We start from the raw sequence: 18,044 nt of genomic DNA, 5'->3' as shown, positions 1-18,044 counted from the left end.
AAGGCAGCTGTCTTTTAAAGCGGGGTAAGCCGCGCTTGGAGCTACCCTGCTGATCCATTAGCATATCTGAATGATCCTGTTCCTGCACAGCCACCACCACGCTGCAAGGTGGCACATCTGAAGAACGCGCCCTTTGAATGAGCTTGCAAGCTGGGGAAACTCTTATTTTTCAACCCGTTTGAAAATCCGGAGACAACTTGATGTTTGAGAAGCCAACAAAAATAAAAGAAGGAGAGAAAAGGGGAGAGGGGAAGAAAAAAGTTTGAGATTTTGAGGAGGACAGAGTTTTACAAGCTTTTTGAAGCTGGATACTTAATAATTCACTTGATGCTACAAGCAGCAGTAAGGCAGTATGGAAAGACACTCATGCATGACAACAGTTTTCATCGCCTATGTGTTGTCAAACGAAAGTGTGTCACAACCCCTGGTTCAGGCAAAAGAAATGTAGTGTTTTGTTGAAAAGTGGTGTTTTCGGAGATCCTCAAAAGCAAATCCGTGTTCCAAACAGATTGTATTAATTCACCCTAGTAAATTTGAGAATTCTGATTGTCTACATTTTTTTTTTTTCAAACAATCGAGTCTAGATGAAACACTTTGATAATATTTGCAACTGGCATAAATATTTCCTCAACTTTATCCCCTCATGCACTTTCAGAAAACAAACAAAATGATTCTCAAGTGGTTAGAGCTTCATGTCAAAAGCACAATTATAGTGCAGTGACACCGTGAACCGCCTCCCTCACGCTGCGAAAGAATTTGCAACATGTAAATAATTATTAACAAAGTGTTCAAAAACAGGTTGGGGTGGTTGCAACCCTTTGGTGCGACACACCCAATATCTGTTGCACAAACAGCAGTTCTGAATCGCTGAATGTAAAATCTGTCTGTACGTTCTGATTCTGATCTGATTTGGTAAATGTGTCAGAGCTTAGTTGTCTTTTTTTTTTTTCTTTTTTCTTTTTTTTTTTTTCTTTTTTGGATCAGCCTTGAAGTTGGTCTCCCCTCGGCCACAAAGCGGGCTTCTATTGACTGGTTCCAGGGAGCGTATTGATGGTTCCATAATTTGGGCACAGGAACACAAAAAGGCTGACCCCCGCTGGGCTCAGCACGACAGCCCAGTCAGCAGGGAGGCTTGCATTTATTAGCCTGGGAGAGGAGCTCCTGCAGAATTAAAGCACATTCACCCACCCATTGATCTCTGTCATGAAAACAATACTCGCCTCCCTCTCTGGCAGCGAGCTAGGCACTGCGTGCTCTGAGGTAATTCGGCGGCCATAGAAAACAGGATGGCTCACACCCTCGGGCTCCAAGTAAACTATTTGAAAAGTGAGAGGAATAGGATAAAAAAACTAAGCCATATTAGATTATCAATCCACCTGTCCATTTGTATTATGCCATGAATCGGGATGAATGGTGGGTGAATATGAATGCAGCTGTTGTGTGTGTGCGAACAAGGAGCAGAAACCAGTCTTTGTTTTTTTGGCCGTGTTGTGACATGTTGAATGCTACTTTCTGAGGATCCAGAGCCCATGTTTCCACTGTTTTTCTAAAAATCTGTCTGCGGATTGAAACATTGGCTCGGCCTCTCGCAGCTTACTGAACTTGTCTTTTACTTTTGGCTCTGGCATTATGGTCATATGAGAGGCTGCATAGCTTCTGTCTCTCCAAGGGATTCTTATCTGCTGGCCAGTGGACAGGGGTAATACATGGGATACAGGCGAGGGAGAATTAGGGCAGTATGTTCCAACACTGTGAGCCCCCGCCATCTTCAGTTTCTGTTAATCCACTAATAATGGCCCTTCATCACCCACCTCCACAAACACCAGAGAGTCAGTCACAAGGCAGGGGCATGCCTCGCAGTATCTCCTATCTGATGGGGTGCACATGTGCATGAATCATACACCGCTGCCGCCTCCCAAGAAAGGGTCATGAGAACGGAGTTATCAGCTGATGTTTAATCGGCAGGCCTTCTTCTGGACATACATGAAACAATCAAATATCTCGAGGAAGCTACAAGGGGGAGGTTCCGCACCGAAACTCCTCTCCTCTCCTTTTGTGTGGGTCGTGTGTGTGTGTACTCATCTCTGACTGTTGACCCTAAGGAGCTTGCAGGGCTTTGATGCTGCCCTCAGTGGCTAGTGTCCGGTCAACTCCTCACACACAGGCTGCAGTGTCAACACATGACACAAGAAGACAGAGAATGTCACACTTCACACATAGTTGAAAGGAGCGATGTGCCTCATTATGCCACCTAGAGCTGCTTTTGTCAGTCGGGGTTTGATGTGTGGAGGGGGAAAGGCTCAGGGAGACGCCATGGCCTGGTATGGGGCCTGCCGCTGCCACGTTTGAAGTCACTGTCGGGACAAGGTCTTTCATATTTACAGAAAAGAGAGGAAAACTCAAGGGATGGCCGTGATTGGCACACTGTTTTGTTAGCGCAATAAATGGCTGGAGCTAATCACCATTTGCACCCGCCCTGTTCATCAACCCACTTGCAGCCCCAGGAGTTTTAAAAACACTGCTTTGCAGGCACTTTCTTGGCTCCTCAAACATGAAACTTCCTTTAATCTATTCTTACTCAAAAAGCCATTCAAACATCTTACATAAATTATGCTCTTAGCATTAGAATCAAAGGCGAGCACCATCTCTCCTCATGCTGTCAGTGAACTTTTTGATGGACAGATATATTGAGGCTTGCTTTATGGGTAGCATATGCGTATTGTAATTCCAAAAGCGACTTTGAAACTCAACTGCATCCCTTGGTTACAGTGAGAGCGAGCTCCTAAACCACCATCACAGTTTTCCTTCATGCATTCATGTCAGAGGAAGCCTGTTAAAAATGAAACATGAGAAAAATTTGAGCTCGGTTTATCAAATTAACACACGGTGTATATTTCACTTCAGTACAAGACTGGAATACAATGCATCAATTCATCGCTGCATTAACATTCAGGAATATGGTATTTTAACATCTACTGTAATTGCCTGTAATATTGAAAGACAAAAATGCAATTCTTCCTGAATACAGCAGAATTTACTCTTGTAACTAAAATGTACTCCTACTCCTTTAATGGAGGTATTATAGCTGTGAATACCTTCCTCACATTCAATTCTTATCACTCTCAGGTCTGCTACACTGTGCTCTTCAATTGACTCCTCTGTTTATGGGCTTTATGCTACACATAATTGGTGAGATTAATGGCCTAATTGTTCCTCCTCTCTCTGCCTTCCTTTGTAGTCTCAGTTCGGTCATTGTATGTAATCTGTTCAAAGTGTTTAACGGGAAGAGCATCCGCATACAACATTAAACATGCTTTGTACTCAGGATATAAAAAAAAAAAGTATGATCCTGTGTCCTTCCTCTATATTGCAAATGAAAGGAAGAAGACTTGGTGGTGTTGACTACTACACCTCAAACCGCCACGGAAGGTCATGGTCAGGGCCTCTCTTTGTAATAAACACAAGGTTTCTTTCTTTAACAAAGGATAGGGAAAGGGAGAAGAGAGGGTGTGTGAGTGGAGAGGAGGCGGTGGATGGTGGTGGGGCTGCAGTAAATAGACTCTGTTCTTATCTTTGTGCAAATAGTGTGGAAAGGGAAAGTCAGGAAACTCACAAAAGGGAGAAAGGAGAGTGGAAACAAAGCCAGGTACAAGATAATGACAAGGTCAAGTGTGCGCTCAATGGCTCAGTTCAGTCGGAGAGAGATAAGGCCCAACTTGCTGACAAGGTGTGTGCAGCAGAGGGGAATGGGAGGTCAGGTAAAGCTCTGGGGATAGGTCTCTGTTCCACATACACACTGTCTGCAACTTCATTGGAGCGTCTGGCTGCAGGAACATCCAACTCACCAGCACCGCCTGCTGGAGAAATGAGCGCACAGGAGTGACAGCAGTCGAAGGTAGTAAGAGAAGTAAGAAAAACAAAACTTACATCACAACTAAAACAGGGTATCATTAGTGAGATTAGCTGGTGGAAAGGTTCGTAAGGAGGCTGCAGAGATGGAAACGACAGAAAGTTTCAATCTGCTCATCACCGCCTTGCTTATATCATGCCCTGGTGTCTGGAGTCCAGTGTTGTATAATGACAGCAGTGTGGGAAGCTTTCAAAACTTCCCAACCAAAAACAATGCTGGCTTGAAAGGCATGCTGGCAGTGCATTCATCAAGTATTTCCTGGAGCCACTCCAACAATAACCAACAGTTTGACTGGAAGAATTCTTGTCTCGCTTTGATGTTTAAGTTTCTTCTGTTTCTGAGAGGCACATCATTGACTGAGTGAAATTTAAAAAGGGCTCCCAAGCTCCCATCTGACGTCGAGCATGACATTAAGTATGATTTCAAACGACAACAAATAAAGTGTGAAAGGGCTACAGGCTCGCAACTTACTTTCAGAGAGCATAAGGGATAGGATTAGTTGAAGGCTATCTCTGATGTGTCACTCATCTCCAGGAGAGAGGAGAAGGAGAACACAAGATAAAACGTCTTTTGGTGGACCGGCAAAGCCAGAGAGGAGAAAGAGAGATGGAGAGATATGCTTCAATAGATATCTGATACAACTGATCCAGATACTGACCCTAATCCTGATCTGGAATTCTGATGTCATGCCTGGATAAAGGGATAAAAACCCTTTGGGGATTTTCGGGCAAAAAGGGAGGCCTTGGAGAGACACTCGGAGGTGGGCTGGGTCAGTGGGACATCAGGCAGCACTTTGACCACACCGAGCCTTGAAGATGTGAGAGGACGAGGGTCTGTTAAGTCTCATCCAACACAGCCAGGCTCAGGGTGAGCACTGAGAGAGAGCACCAGGAAAGTGGGATTGAAGTGAACTACAGGGAGCAGGCTGGCTACGCTGTTGAGACTGATAAAAGAGCGAGTCAGCGGCTCTTTGCTCCCCTTCATTTGCTTCTGGAAGGAAATAATATTGTCTTATTGATTGCATACACGAGAACTACAGTGACACTGATGTATAGATTTGCATATAGGTTTACATGGAAAGGTTGTGGAGTGGCTCAAGTAATTTGATAAAATAGGAATCGCATGAATCAGCATCAACACCTGAACACCATGTTGCTAAGAGTGTTGTGAAAAATATCTCGTGAGCAGGGAAGCAAAGACAAACAGTTCGCTATGAGTGACGGATGACCGGTCAAAATCTTTAAATCACATAGCTGAAATATGGATAAACAGCTGATGGATACATAAAACTACTGGTTTTAGTTAAATCTTTAGCTAGGAGTAATATAGAAAGGGTTAGTATATACTGCTAAATTAAATTGATAAATGATTGAAATAGCTGAACTTAATGAACAAAGTGTTGAAAAAGTTAACGTAAAGTAGTGGATAAAAGCTTGACATGGTTACTGAAAATCCTTAGCTCAGTGTAATAAACAAACGATTTACATACATTGCTAAATTTAATCGATAAATAGTTGATCTAATAAACTAAAAAGTAATGAATAAATGGTGGAAACGTTCAGCTCCTGCTGTTCCAAGTATTACAAATGCAACTAAAGCAATTTAACATTCACAGTTTAATTGTGTGAAAAATATCCACTTATATATTTTTAATTGTTTTGAATTTCCACTTCAAAATGTTGGTAAAGGAGATCATCTGGATCATGACCGGTGCTGTCGATGGCCTACACGAGTTCATCTGACAGGGCTAAGGGGGTATATCTGATATAAAAGGTTGGGAACCAGTGATTTAAATGAGGGGAAGGACGAAAGGATGTTCAATCCCCCTGAGACAACAGAAGCAAAGGTTGGGTGCACAGCTTAATATCTGTGAGCTTTTTTTTCCAAAATGTTCCAGAGTTTTGATCATTGAATTCATGAAGACGGAGCCTGGTTGAACTCATCTGTTCTGCAGTAAGAACTACCAAAGTTGTTTTGGCTGATATTGCCATCTAGTGGTGACGGCAGTGTTTGATTAATTATAATTTTGGCAGGTCTTTTCGTACTAGAGCAGGTGTGGAGAACTCCAGGAATTTTTTTTATGGAAATATAGAAGCACCCACATCGAAATGAACCAGACAACAGCTTACTTCCAGGAGGAGGCAGTCTTAGGTCAGAGATGGGGGCTTAAAGAAACACAAAAGGAAAAAAAAAAAAAAAAAAAAAAAACCCTGCCAGAGCCTCTGTTCTGTGTACGGAGGATTAATCGACCATAGCTGGCCCCCTGATGGAGGGGGAGCCGAGCGTAGAGAACATGGCTGGCCCCCACTCTATCAATCAGACGACTCTTCGTCTACCCAAACCAAATTGACCTGCCGATGCACTGGCCACGTCCACGCTCCGTGTGGAAATAAATCACATTGAATCAGAGGTAGGTACCCGTCAGCTCAACTGAATACACCATCCCTCCCTCTGCTCTCCCTGGATGGAAAGATGTGTCAGTCCGCATGGCTTGCTACCTTACACACAGCAGATTGAACAGTTGAGTGAACTGTACACGAAGACAATTATGGAAAGAGCTTGTTTTTTTAATGTATGATGGGCTTTACATCCTTTAATCCTCTGGGATGATCGTCCATGGGCTCAGCCACAGCTGTAATAACCTCACACAGCAGGACAGAGGAGGTTAAGGAGAAGTGTGAAGTGGAAGTTTTCAAATCAAACTCTAACCTCCTCTCCTTGAATGAGAATAAATGGACAGAGGTTTGTCTATCCGGCACTGGTGCAGGGTTGTCAATACGTCCTTGCATCAGTGCTGACATGACAAATTCCCTGACACTCATTCCACATGATGCATATACTGATCCGGAGTCTTATTCTCATTAGAAATACAACCACTACACTGTGCACCTCATGGTGTTGCCTGCCTCCTCTCATCCTTCAGCTGTGCCTTTATTCCCCCGTTGTAAAGTCTTTTCCAGTGCCTCTTAGCTCCGGGAAGTTTCACAACATGAGCAATGGTGTGAGGGGAGATAATGTGAGGAGGGCTGGCTCTAAATCTCAGTTCTGCTCATCTCCTCTCATCCCCCGGTTCACCTATGCGGCCGGCTGATAGATGACACAGTGTGCAGTCCAGGCTGCATCTGTGTTCCTGGGTCATCCATTGCTCCTGGAGTGATAAGTGGCTACGCCCTGGTGTGGCTCATCCTGCTGCATACACAGTCAATCACAGGGCAGAGCCACAGTACAACAGCAGCCTGTGGAGGACAGCGGAGCAATAACAAAACTCCAGGTGACATCTATATCACCTGAAGTGACAAATGAGTTTTCTACCATAAGCTAGTTAAGCTACCTCCTCTTTTGCCACCATAACTGTTAATGACCTACAGCTAGTTTGTAGTTTTGTTCATCTTAAGTGAAATATGAAGAGATGAAAGTTATGAGGACGTCAAGCACCGAGACCACACACTGATGAATTATGGAAAGTGTTTACCGTCAAGCTAAAGTATGGAGCTAATAATGATTTCTATTAGTCTCCTGCTGCCATGTCCATAGCCTGCAGCAGCAAAGAAGGTGCTCTGTACTGGTTCAAATTTACTGCTGCATCTCATTGATATTCCACAAAACTGACTTGGAAAAATACTGTTGAAGTATTCTGACCATTTCGCTTCAAAGGGCTCTCTCAATGTTCATGGGCTATATATGGTATGCTAACATATAAACATGGATTGCTGCGGTGACACACTAATCAATATCTAGTGGATTTCTTTAAAGGGTTGATAGAAAAAGTCATATTTTCTCACTTCCCCCCATTCAGACTGTGTTTTCACTAGGTTTTTGAAATTTCTGACAACAGTAACTTGTCTATCCAGAAAATGTCCCCGTTAACTGGTAATTCAAGGTCCACACTATTGATTATAGACTGTTTCCTCAGTAGAAAGTAGTTCCAAAATGGATGTTTAATTGTAAATGTAAATGTAATGGCACAACCTGGGCAAATAAAAGCAAAAACCATCTGCATGGCTAAATGCCACTAGAGGTAAGCCTTTTCATTTGAATTTATATATTTATATGTAATATTGGTGAACTGATCCTTCAAGGGTCAGATCATCAATGTCAAACTAGACATAGTCACAACACCATGCATACAGATACACACTGTGAACTTAAATTGATAGAGCATGGCAATAACACTGCCAGGACTGTGCCTTTGATTCCCTCTGGGATTACCCTTACTAGAGACATGTGCACTTCTGGCACTGTAAGATGCTCTGAATAAAAGTATGTGCTAAGGCGCAATCCCCAGTGACACACACGCACACACACACACTTCACAGGAGATAAATGAAAAGAAAATGAATGCAGGCCAGAAATGAATTCCTTTTACATCCTATTGCAAGCTCAAGAAGCAGTGAGATGCAGGACTGAAGCACCAGATGGCAGCACTGCTGCACCTCTGCACCACATCCTGATTGAATATTTAGACATTCACACATCTCACCTGATCAATTGTATGACATAACATGATTACATACAATGTCATATGTCCGTTCACCTGCTGTTAGATTGACATGTTGCCTGTCCTAAAACTCCTCATGTGAACACCATCATCTTCACTAAGAAAAAAAAAATCTAATAACATGGCTGACTAACTGCTCAGCCTTCATGTCATGCTGTTGTGAGCTTGCACGAAAAGAAATATACATAAATTAAAGTTGAGCTCTGACATCCACTCATTGGCCTTTTCCTAAACTACCCTCTGGAGATTGGGGGGGGGGGGGGGGGCTTTTGGAAGGGAGTATTCCTGTTAATCCTCTGGACCTGATCGCAGTTCGCCAGGTAATTCCTGAAACTTGGCACTCTATCAGTGAAAGGGAAATTGGGCTTAAGATGTGGAGCCCCTCTGGTTTTGCAGAGTGTCTTTAAGAATGCTGAAGGGGAAGACTTGGAAGTTTGATGTTTACAGTTTGCGCTACTTACTGCTTTAATACTTAGGCTGCTGTTTCTGTTCATGTGCAGGAATGCAGCTGGCACTAAAACATCCATACATACCCTTTGCACTGTACATATTTCAGCTTTAATCAAGGAGTAGCATCTAGTAAATAACGACAGCCAACAAAATGCATCCATATTATGCATAACGCATACATAATCAGGCTTGAGGAATTTCCTGCATTTGGGACTCGAAGAATCCGGCCGCCATGACGAAATAGAGATTGTGGGCTGTCCATATTGTGGCTGTGAATGCATCATGTAGAGTTGGTGCATACATACTTATCTGACTCCGAGATTTCTGCCCGTCATGATTCATTCCATCATGGCTGACTGTGTTCCCCAGAGCGTGAGGGAGAAGCTTATCATCTGTCTCCTCATTTCATGCCCTGTAGCAGGCAGTCTTCAGCAAAGGAACACACTCAGTATGTAGCCATCATTGACACACCTTCATTGCTACACAGGAGACATATAGGGGGAGCAGTGGGCACATTTAATCATCATATTCAAAAGGAGTTTGAGGTGTGATATTCTCACAAAAATGTAACCTTTCCACTGCAGTATTTTCAGGATAAGGTGAGCTGGCTACAACCTTAAAATGTGCTGTAAGCTGAGATAACCTATCCAATATCAGCAACTAATGAGGCAGAAAGAGGAGCTGGAGCAGACAGACACTATCATTTTAGTTCCATACGTTTTCTTGTGCCAGATAAGCTTTGTCAAAGGTCAGATACTGTGTGATAGTTTGACCAATTTCCAGCACTATTTCTGGCAACGGCTGTCGATTTGATGGCAGCTTGGATTGCCAGCCGTGGTGAATGAGCAGCTGCAGTGCTTTTGGCTCACAGGGGAAATCTGTTTGGGTTGCCTGGAGTTGAACTGCCGAGCACTTTTACTCCTGGTGAGAAGATTGCTCTCATGTTTTATTGAACGTTGCCCCCGGCACCTCTCATCCTTGACAATCTGATTCTACCGAGGTCCACCTCATGACCTTAATGTCCAACCAATGGGGTGTCACAATTCACTCACACGGACCCCTCCATCAACCTCATCAGCCTCATAGGTCCACTGGGTAGCATTTATTGGCCACTCTCAAAGTGGATTAATATCTTTGCTACCTGCCTGCATTGTACTTAACTGTCCTTGCACTTAAATAACCTGTCATCTTTGCCCTTTAGTTCACTTGTCCGATTGCAGTCAAGGCTAGACATTACTTTATCATCTATTCTTGGTTCTCTTTCACTGTTAAGGTTTGCAGACAACAACATCCTCATACTGAGTATGTACATGTCCTTTGGGCAAACATATTAAATTTGGGTCAAGGCCTCTCAGCTTGCCAGCAACTGAAATAAGAATCTGTCTAGTCTCCTTGTCTGACCGCTAGGGCTGTCACCCAAACTGTATTGTAGTAGAGATTTAATCCACTATAGCTGTCATGGAGCCAGTGATGCTGCCATAAAAAAACAAACTCAGTCATCTATTATCCATTTTAGCACTTAACCTCTACACGGTTTCTAAAAAAGAGAGAAAGGAGGAGTTTATTCTTTAAGGTATTACTTCACAACCCCAGAGTGGAAAAACATCCTTTCGGGCATTTCTTTATAAAAAACAAAACGTTTGTGGCCGTGTTAGTGAAGCCACACTGTTGGCACAGAACTAAATGTTAATGTCAGCATGCTAACATGGTCCCCACGTGGTCCCGCTGTTACAGTGTTCGCCATGTTCAACATCTTCGTTTAGAGTGTTGGCATGCTGACATTTGCTAATTAGCACGAAACACAAAGTACAGCACTTCCACTATTTAGCTTTATTAAGCGCTATATCAAATTAACTTAGATATATAAACGGTCTGGCGACTGTGCTGCTCTTCCCTCATGTGAAGCCAGAGTCTGGTTCTTTCCCTCTAATGTTTTGGCTCTTTATTTTGTTGTAGGATGAACCCCTGATCAACCAGCCTGTCTTCCTTTGTTACCTGTCTTTTTCTCCTCATTCTGATGCCAATATACAGTAAACCTACCTACACTATACCTCCTGCAGTATAGTATTGTCCTAATAATGCATCAGAGGGTGTATAAACACAGTTTGTTCCAACACTGCCTTTGTACGGACGGAGTGTGTATAAGTCATCAACAAAAGTTGGGGCATCTAGAGGAATTGTTTGAATTAACTTGTTCTACTTCATTGCTGCAGGAAAACTCCAAGTTAGCCAATTTCTTCATCCCAGAAAAAGGCCTGTTTTCTATTAAATTTACAGGATTTTTCAGTTTTTGTTGATGAAAATCTTTTTCTTTCTTTTTTTTTTCTTTTTCTTTTTTACTTTAGGCAGTTTACTGTTTACCTTTGTATGAATGCAGGTTATTCACTGCACTTGAACTGAATTTCAATAAAATGCTGGAAAGATGTGGCTGTTTAATGTGGCAAAAGACTGCTGTAATATAAAATATAAGAGAAGATATAATTGTTGACAAATACTGAACATTAAGAAGCACTTAAAAAGTCCATATAGCTATATGGCACACCTACATTACGGTGTGTTATAAACCAACTGGCTGAATGTTTCCGACCTTCTTATAAATGCGAAATAGGGGGACTGTCCATGTTGCAGTACAACGATGGTTGATGGGAATGCCATTCGTTTTACAGGTATTTGGTCATAAACAAAAGTATTGGACAAATTATTAGTTAGTTATTACTTATTAATTAACATTTTTCACGTGATGGTGATAGATGAAAAGTCAGGGGATCATCAAAGTGATTACAATTCATCCTGAGAAGGACATAATGTCTGCACTGAATGACATGGCAATGCATGCACCAGCTGTTGAGATAATTCACTCAGAGCCATTGATGATGAAAAATCAGAACATTACCAAAGTTGTTTAGATTCATCTGATTCATCTGGGGTCCATCATTGTTTGTACAACATTTCATGGCAACCTCATAGTTGCTGAGACATTTCAGCCTGGAACAAGGTGTGGATTGGCTGTCCATACATCCATGCTGCCAGCATGGCTAAAAATGGAGAAATAAATGATAGATGAATATAGATAGATGATGGGATCATAATGAGTCTACTATGAGTTATCAACGCTTAATGTGTCCTGAAAACTACATCAATGAGTTAATTTCCTCTACAACCTCCTTAAGATAACTAAACTGGAAATTTATGCGCCGATAATTAAAACATGAGGATTCTGTGTGTAACAAATGATCTTAAGAGACTTAAGAGACAAACTAACTGTTTGATAATTGCCTGAAATGTATTCTTCTTTTGGCTTTAAAAGGAAACAAGTCTTTAGATGTCAAGATCTTATTATTGTTTTATGTCCCTATTTATTAACATATTTCTTGGATAATTGTCAAGTTGGCAGCCTCCAGAAAGAATTATTCAAGTCACAGAGACATCAAAGTCTCCTCATTAGGCAAAAAAGAAAATATGAGAAGGGAGAAATGTTTGCATCGTATTGTGAGAGGTAGCTTTTTAGGCAGCAAAGAAACATCTGGTTTTCACTCAGTCAGATTCCATCTGGATTCCACTTTTTCAGGCAGCAGGTATTATAAGATTTTTTTTTGTCTTTAGAAATCTTGCCACGGCTGAATGATCCTCAAGATCTTCCATTTTCACATAATGGTCAGGTACAAGGGCTACAATAGAATGAAAACTTATATTGAAAGCCTGATGATTTCAGTGGTTTAGAGAGGTGCCTGTGTTGTACAGAAATAATTTCTAAACCAAATGAATGGAATTTATGGGAGATCTTCTCTTGGATTGCTTGAGGAGTTCAGGAAAGAGCAAAGCAATATAGACATATGTCAGAAATCTCAATCACACTCTTTTTTTTAATCTGCGAAGTGACTCAATTTCACTCAAAATGCAAATTATCCTCAATTGCTTCATGCATTTCTGTTATTTGTCGAGACATGTAAACATCAATTCAATCATCAATCAAGCGTAAGAGCCAATTTTCATGTAAAGTGGCTGTTGTTGCTGTGTTAACGCTGCGTGCATGCTGCTGCTGCTGTGTGTACACTACAGTATGCACTGGCTGTGCAGAGGGCTGCGAAGCCCTCTTCAGCCTGCATTGCTGTGTCTGATTTCTCTGTTGTGGTGCTGGGATTACTCCGGGGATTAACAGGATACTGGCAGCATCCATCGATGGGACAGAGATGACAGTTCCCATCATGTAGTCTCCCGCTTCAACCCCTCACTACTCCGGACTTAAAGCGACACAAACGGCAGATTACATGAGTACGACATCAGGGGAAAAAGTCACACATCACAGATTAGGCTGAACAAACTCTTCTTTGGCTGCCTGGGGGTATTCAACCCAAACATGGAGAGCTGTCTCTCATGGCTCAGTTTGGGCTGGATTAGGAAGATGCAGACAGCATTTCTCTGCACAGAGTTGGGAGAAAACAACTGCTGCTACGCTATTGAATGCACCAATATTATTGCAGTTGTAAGCATCACTACTTTCACTCGTGAACACTGGCAGGACTTTGATGTGTTGTTGTTTGTGTGGCTATCACTGCATGAAATGTTTCCAATTTACTTGCTATACTTTCAGAGGCTGTCAAACACAGACATCCAATGATCAGAATTACTTGCATATCTAGCTTAATGGATGTTCGCAGCTAACCCTCGGTGACATCCATGCATAGCTAACTTACATGTCTCTAGAACTCTGGGGAATAAAGAGATATCAGGCTCCTAGGTGTATTTGAGTTTTTTTTTGCTCAAATCTTTTCTTTAAGTTTTACAGACTTGCTGTTAATGGAGAACAGCAGCTTGTGTGGGAGGGCAACGGATGCTGCACAGACATGTAATATGAAAAGGACTCCAGTCGACTCCCTCCTATTAAGGACACAGAGGCCATTTTCTCTGTCATTTAATAGGACGAAGCCTCCTGCAAATCAAAGACATTGCCTATCATTTTCTCATCCGGTGTAGAATATAATGGTGTTCTTTAGTACTATAAGTGGAAGGCTTGTTATTCATTGCAGTTTGAACAATGTACACTCTTTGAAGGTTTATTGAGTGAGAAAGTGTAGACAGAGCCTGCTGCAGGTGGGAGTATCCCTAACTGTAATTGCATCAAGCGACTGACGTGGTTTTATGGAGACTCTGTTTGATCTGAAGATTTAGTGGGCATAGTTTGACTTGTCAGATTTTATTCTTATGCTTATTATTCTTATTTTGGAATGCAGTATATTCCTATGTTTGGCCATAGCTATCACCAAATGCAAAAGGTCTCAATCAAACAACGGATCTTCTCTGTTCCTCCTATAGACACATTATTTCTACCAGCTTCCAGTCCAGTTTGTTATTTACCGACTGTGCTAAAGTCCTGTTTATTCTGGATAATTTCCTACAGAGTAACACCTTATCTGCATTCAGAGAAATAATGAGTGTTAAAAAAAAAAACAAGGCTCTTATGAGTTAATTAAACACCTCCAGCAGATTTGAATATTGAGACTATTTGCGGAAGTGTTGATTTATCCATTGAGAAATGGCAACACTTTTTAACTCAAATAAGTCAAAACTCATCAGCACAGTGAAAGTTGCTATGAACACAACTTTCAGGCTAGTTAGCATCGTGATTCATTTTCACAATCAGACCCACTCCACACCACACAGAAAACACAGGCACAGTGTTGATTTTTAACACTAACAAGTGGGAAAGATTTTTTTTCCAGGGGTGCTAAAGTCTCTTGATTACAGAGAGACATTAAAAAGTGGTACAGCTTTCTAATGAGTGTTTATGATGTATTTGATTTTATTAGTGGCTTCCAAATCATTTGCCAACCTTTGAGTAAATATTGCTAAAGCTGCAGCCAGTTAGCTTAGCATTGGAGGAACGGCTAGCCTGGCTCAGCCAACCATAACAAGATCCTGATACCAGCACCTTTAAAACCACGAGCGACAAGTTGCAAAGCAACCGGTTGAGAGTCTCCAGCACATAACCCTGTGTGAAATGGCGAATTGTCCTTTTACACTTTGGTTTGTGTACAGATCAAACAAACGTGTTAATTAGTGTGCTCTGGAAGTGCTGGTCGGCTAATTACAGCATCTTTACAGAACCAGGCCATTTCCAAGTTTCCAGTCTTTACACTTAACTAAACTAAGCTATGCTAAAATAAGATAAGCTAAAGTAAGCTAACCAGGTGCGGGCTGCAACATCATAGGTCACAGAGTGGTAAGTTATTGATCTTGCTACACGTATTTCACAAAATGTTTAACTATTGTTTTTTGTAAATGCATGAACATTTAATTTTGATTATTAGTATTGTTTATTATTATTAGTATTACTAACTTTTACAGTTGTTGTATGTACATTGTTATTCAGTTCAATTAAATTTCAATGGTATAGCCAAATCATAATATAGGCTACATTATCTCGAGGCACTTTAAAGGGTAAGGTCAAGACCTTACTTTATTTTAGAGAGAAACCCAACAGTTCCCAGAGAGAGCAATCATTTGGTGACAGGGGGGAGGAAAAACTCCCTTTTAGCAGAAGGAGACCTCCAACAGAACCAGGCTCAGGGTGGGCCGCCGTCTGCCTTGACTGTGTGGGTTTGAGAGGAGATAGAGGGGGTGGGGGAGGAGCGAGAGACTATGAACAGTAGTGTATACTGTTGATTGTTAATTGTAACAGTGAAAATGACAACAGTTATACCCATAGGTAACGGTGTTATCGCACACCATACATGTTATTAGTAAAAATTATTTAAGGATAGAACAATCAGAACTTATAACACACATACACACACACACACACACACACACACACACACACACACAAATACTGGTCCTATAACTCACTATATAGCTATTTAACCTTCAATAGTTAGTGACAATGTTATTGTAAAGATATGTAAATTTTAGTGCACTTTCTCTCCGAGTTTGCAGTGAAAATGAGAATGGCAACATTAGAGCGTTGTGTGTGGCTAAATGCACCTCAGCAGAGGCTACCTCTATCTGTCAGACAGAAGGATGATGTACATTGAAAACACATTCCCTTCCTTGTGGCGCTCACATCTATCACCAGTTTATGGCCACTCTCCCCACTCTAGCACATCTCTGCTGTTACATCCATCTATGTCAACTTCCTAACTTGCATATCCGGAGGCCTGGGTTGTTTGTCTGTCCTTTAAGTGTTCATAACATATTCTTGACAGGTTTCACCATATGTTTTCTCTGCATCTGCAAGCCATTCGGTCTGCCCCTTACAGGGATTCAGAGGAAGGTCACAAAATTCTTTTTTTTTTTTTTAAGTCAACTTAATGTCATGTTAAATGATGGGTGAATGTGTGACACTTCTGACAAGTGATTCACTTTATGCGCTACATCAGGTGACTAAAAAGGCTATTTCCTTACAAGAGCATGCCTCTGATATTTTAATGAAGATTCAGTTGGGAGATTACTCAACCATTCAGCTGCCAGCTCCTCAAGTCAAAACTGTCTGATTTACATAGCAGGGAAAATTGTGGCTCTGTTTACTTTCAGCTGCTAAGGCCTGCTGAAGCTCATGAAATATTTGTGCTTGACTGCATGTATGACAAGTATTCATGTCCATACAGTCTCCAGTTCTGTGCTTGTGAGTATGAATGTGCATGCAACACTGAGGGTGTGCATATACTGCTACAACAACTTCAGCACCAGTTCTGGGGGGGATAAATCTTCTCAGCCTTTCGTGATACAAAGTGTAGTTGCTGTTTCTCTGTGTGTGAGGAGCAGGTAAATAGGAAAGGATCTAAATTATCCTACGGCAGCGCTACAGCACGCTGGAGCGACCCCAGCACACGGATGTTGCTGCTGCTTCTGCTGCTTATCACAGTGCTGCAGTGCTAGGGAGGAGCTCAAATAAGCTCACAGCAGTAGCTTGTGGCAACTTCCTCCTGTCTCCAGATACTGTGAGGTTTCGTCACACACTGTGTGTGTTGATATGTTCGTTAATCCTCTTTATTAGTCAATAAAGCCCCATTACATTTACTACTACAAGTCTGCAAACAAGTAACTTTTGTTGGTGTGAAAGGAGTCGGTATGTGAACCAAAGTTGAACAGCTGAGTTGGACATATCAAAACTTCTGTGTTCTGTTCCTGATGGATGGTGGACAGTTGCTGTATTTCATCTGAATGAAATCTGCTCCCTGTTCCCAAAGCATGAAAATACAGAGCAGAGTGTGCTGCACATGTGTAAGCAGCACTTCCTCATAGCAAATAAAGGTATTATGCAGATACATGTGAACATGAATATGAACTTTGCTCTTCTACTCATCCGCTTCCATGTAACCAAAATGAGCTGAAGGGTTTTGAAAACCCAATCATTTCTGATACAACTGACATGCAAGCGATGGTCAGCCACTCACATTTGCTTCACTGACATATAAACTCCTCTTAACCATCAGAGGGCACTAAAAATCCACCTGATGCTCTCAAGGAGTCATCGACTATTAGAATCTGAATATCACTGGAATTAAAGACGATGTTGTTTTTTTTCAAACAGGAATCATGTAAGAACCTGAAAAAGTTTTCAAATGATATTCCTAATGTAAGAAGAAAATCCCCTTTAATCAATCACTAAATTTTGAATGAACCACAATAATGAGGTAAGTGTGATGCAATCAGGTCCTAATTAGCCTGATTTGCTGTGGTTGAATTTCAACTGTGATTATTACAGTACATGCAACTCCACCAGTCAAGGTCTGACTAGATTGCAATATCTTGACTTTCCTTGCAGAAAATCATCTATAATTGCGGGTGAAGAATAATAAACATATTAGCCAGGCAGAGCTGTAACTGTGTGACTGTTAAATTGGGTGAAGCTGAAGTCACTTTTTCCAAATGTTTTGTTGCACTGCAGTGAATCTATTTCAGTAGACAATGACCTCCATCATAAGATAATCATCAGGTAAAACAAAAATAAACTAGACTTTCAGAAGAGTTACCAGTTTCTTTCTCTTTTTTGTATTGTGTTCACGAAAATACTTTATTCTTATGATACTTGCATTTATTTGACCGTATTTTCGGTGATCTATTATAAAGACATATGGGTAAAGTAACCTTCACTACATCCGTGCTTCCAATTCCCTCTGCGGATCTGACCACCCATCGTCCACATTGACTAAAAAAGCTACAAACAGGCTTCATTGTTTGTTGACC

This window comes from Seriola lalandi, unplaced genomic scaffold, assembly GCF_002814215.2.
Source record: "Seriola lalandi dorsalis isolate HSWRI2012SDOR001 ecotype SW California unplaced genomic scaffold, Sedor1 jcf7180002054945, whole genome shotgun sequence".
NCBI classification, from domain to species: domain Eukaryota; kingdom Metazoa; phylum Chordata; class Actinopteri; order Carangiformes; family Carangidae; genus Seriola; species Seriola lalandi.
This window is presented reverse-complemented; position numbering follows the sequence as displayed.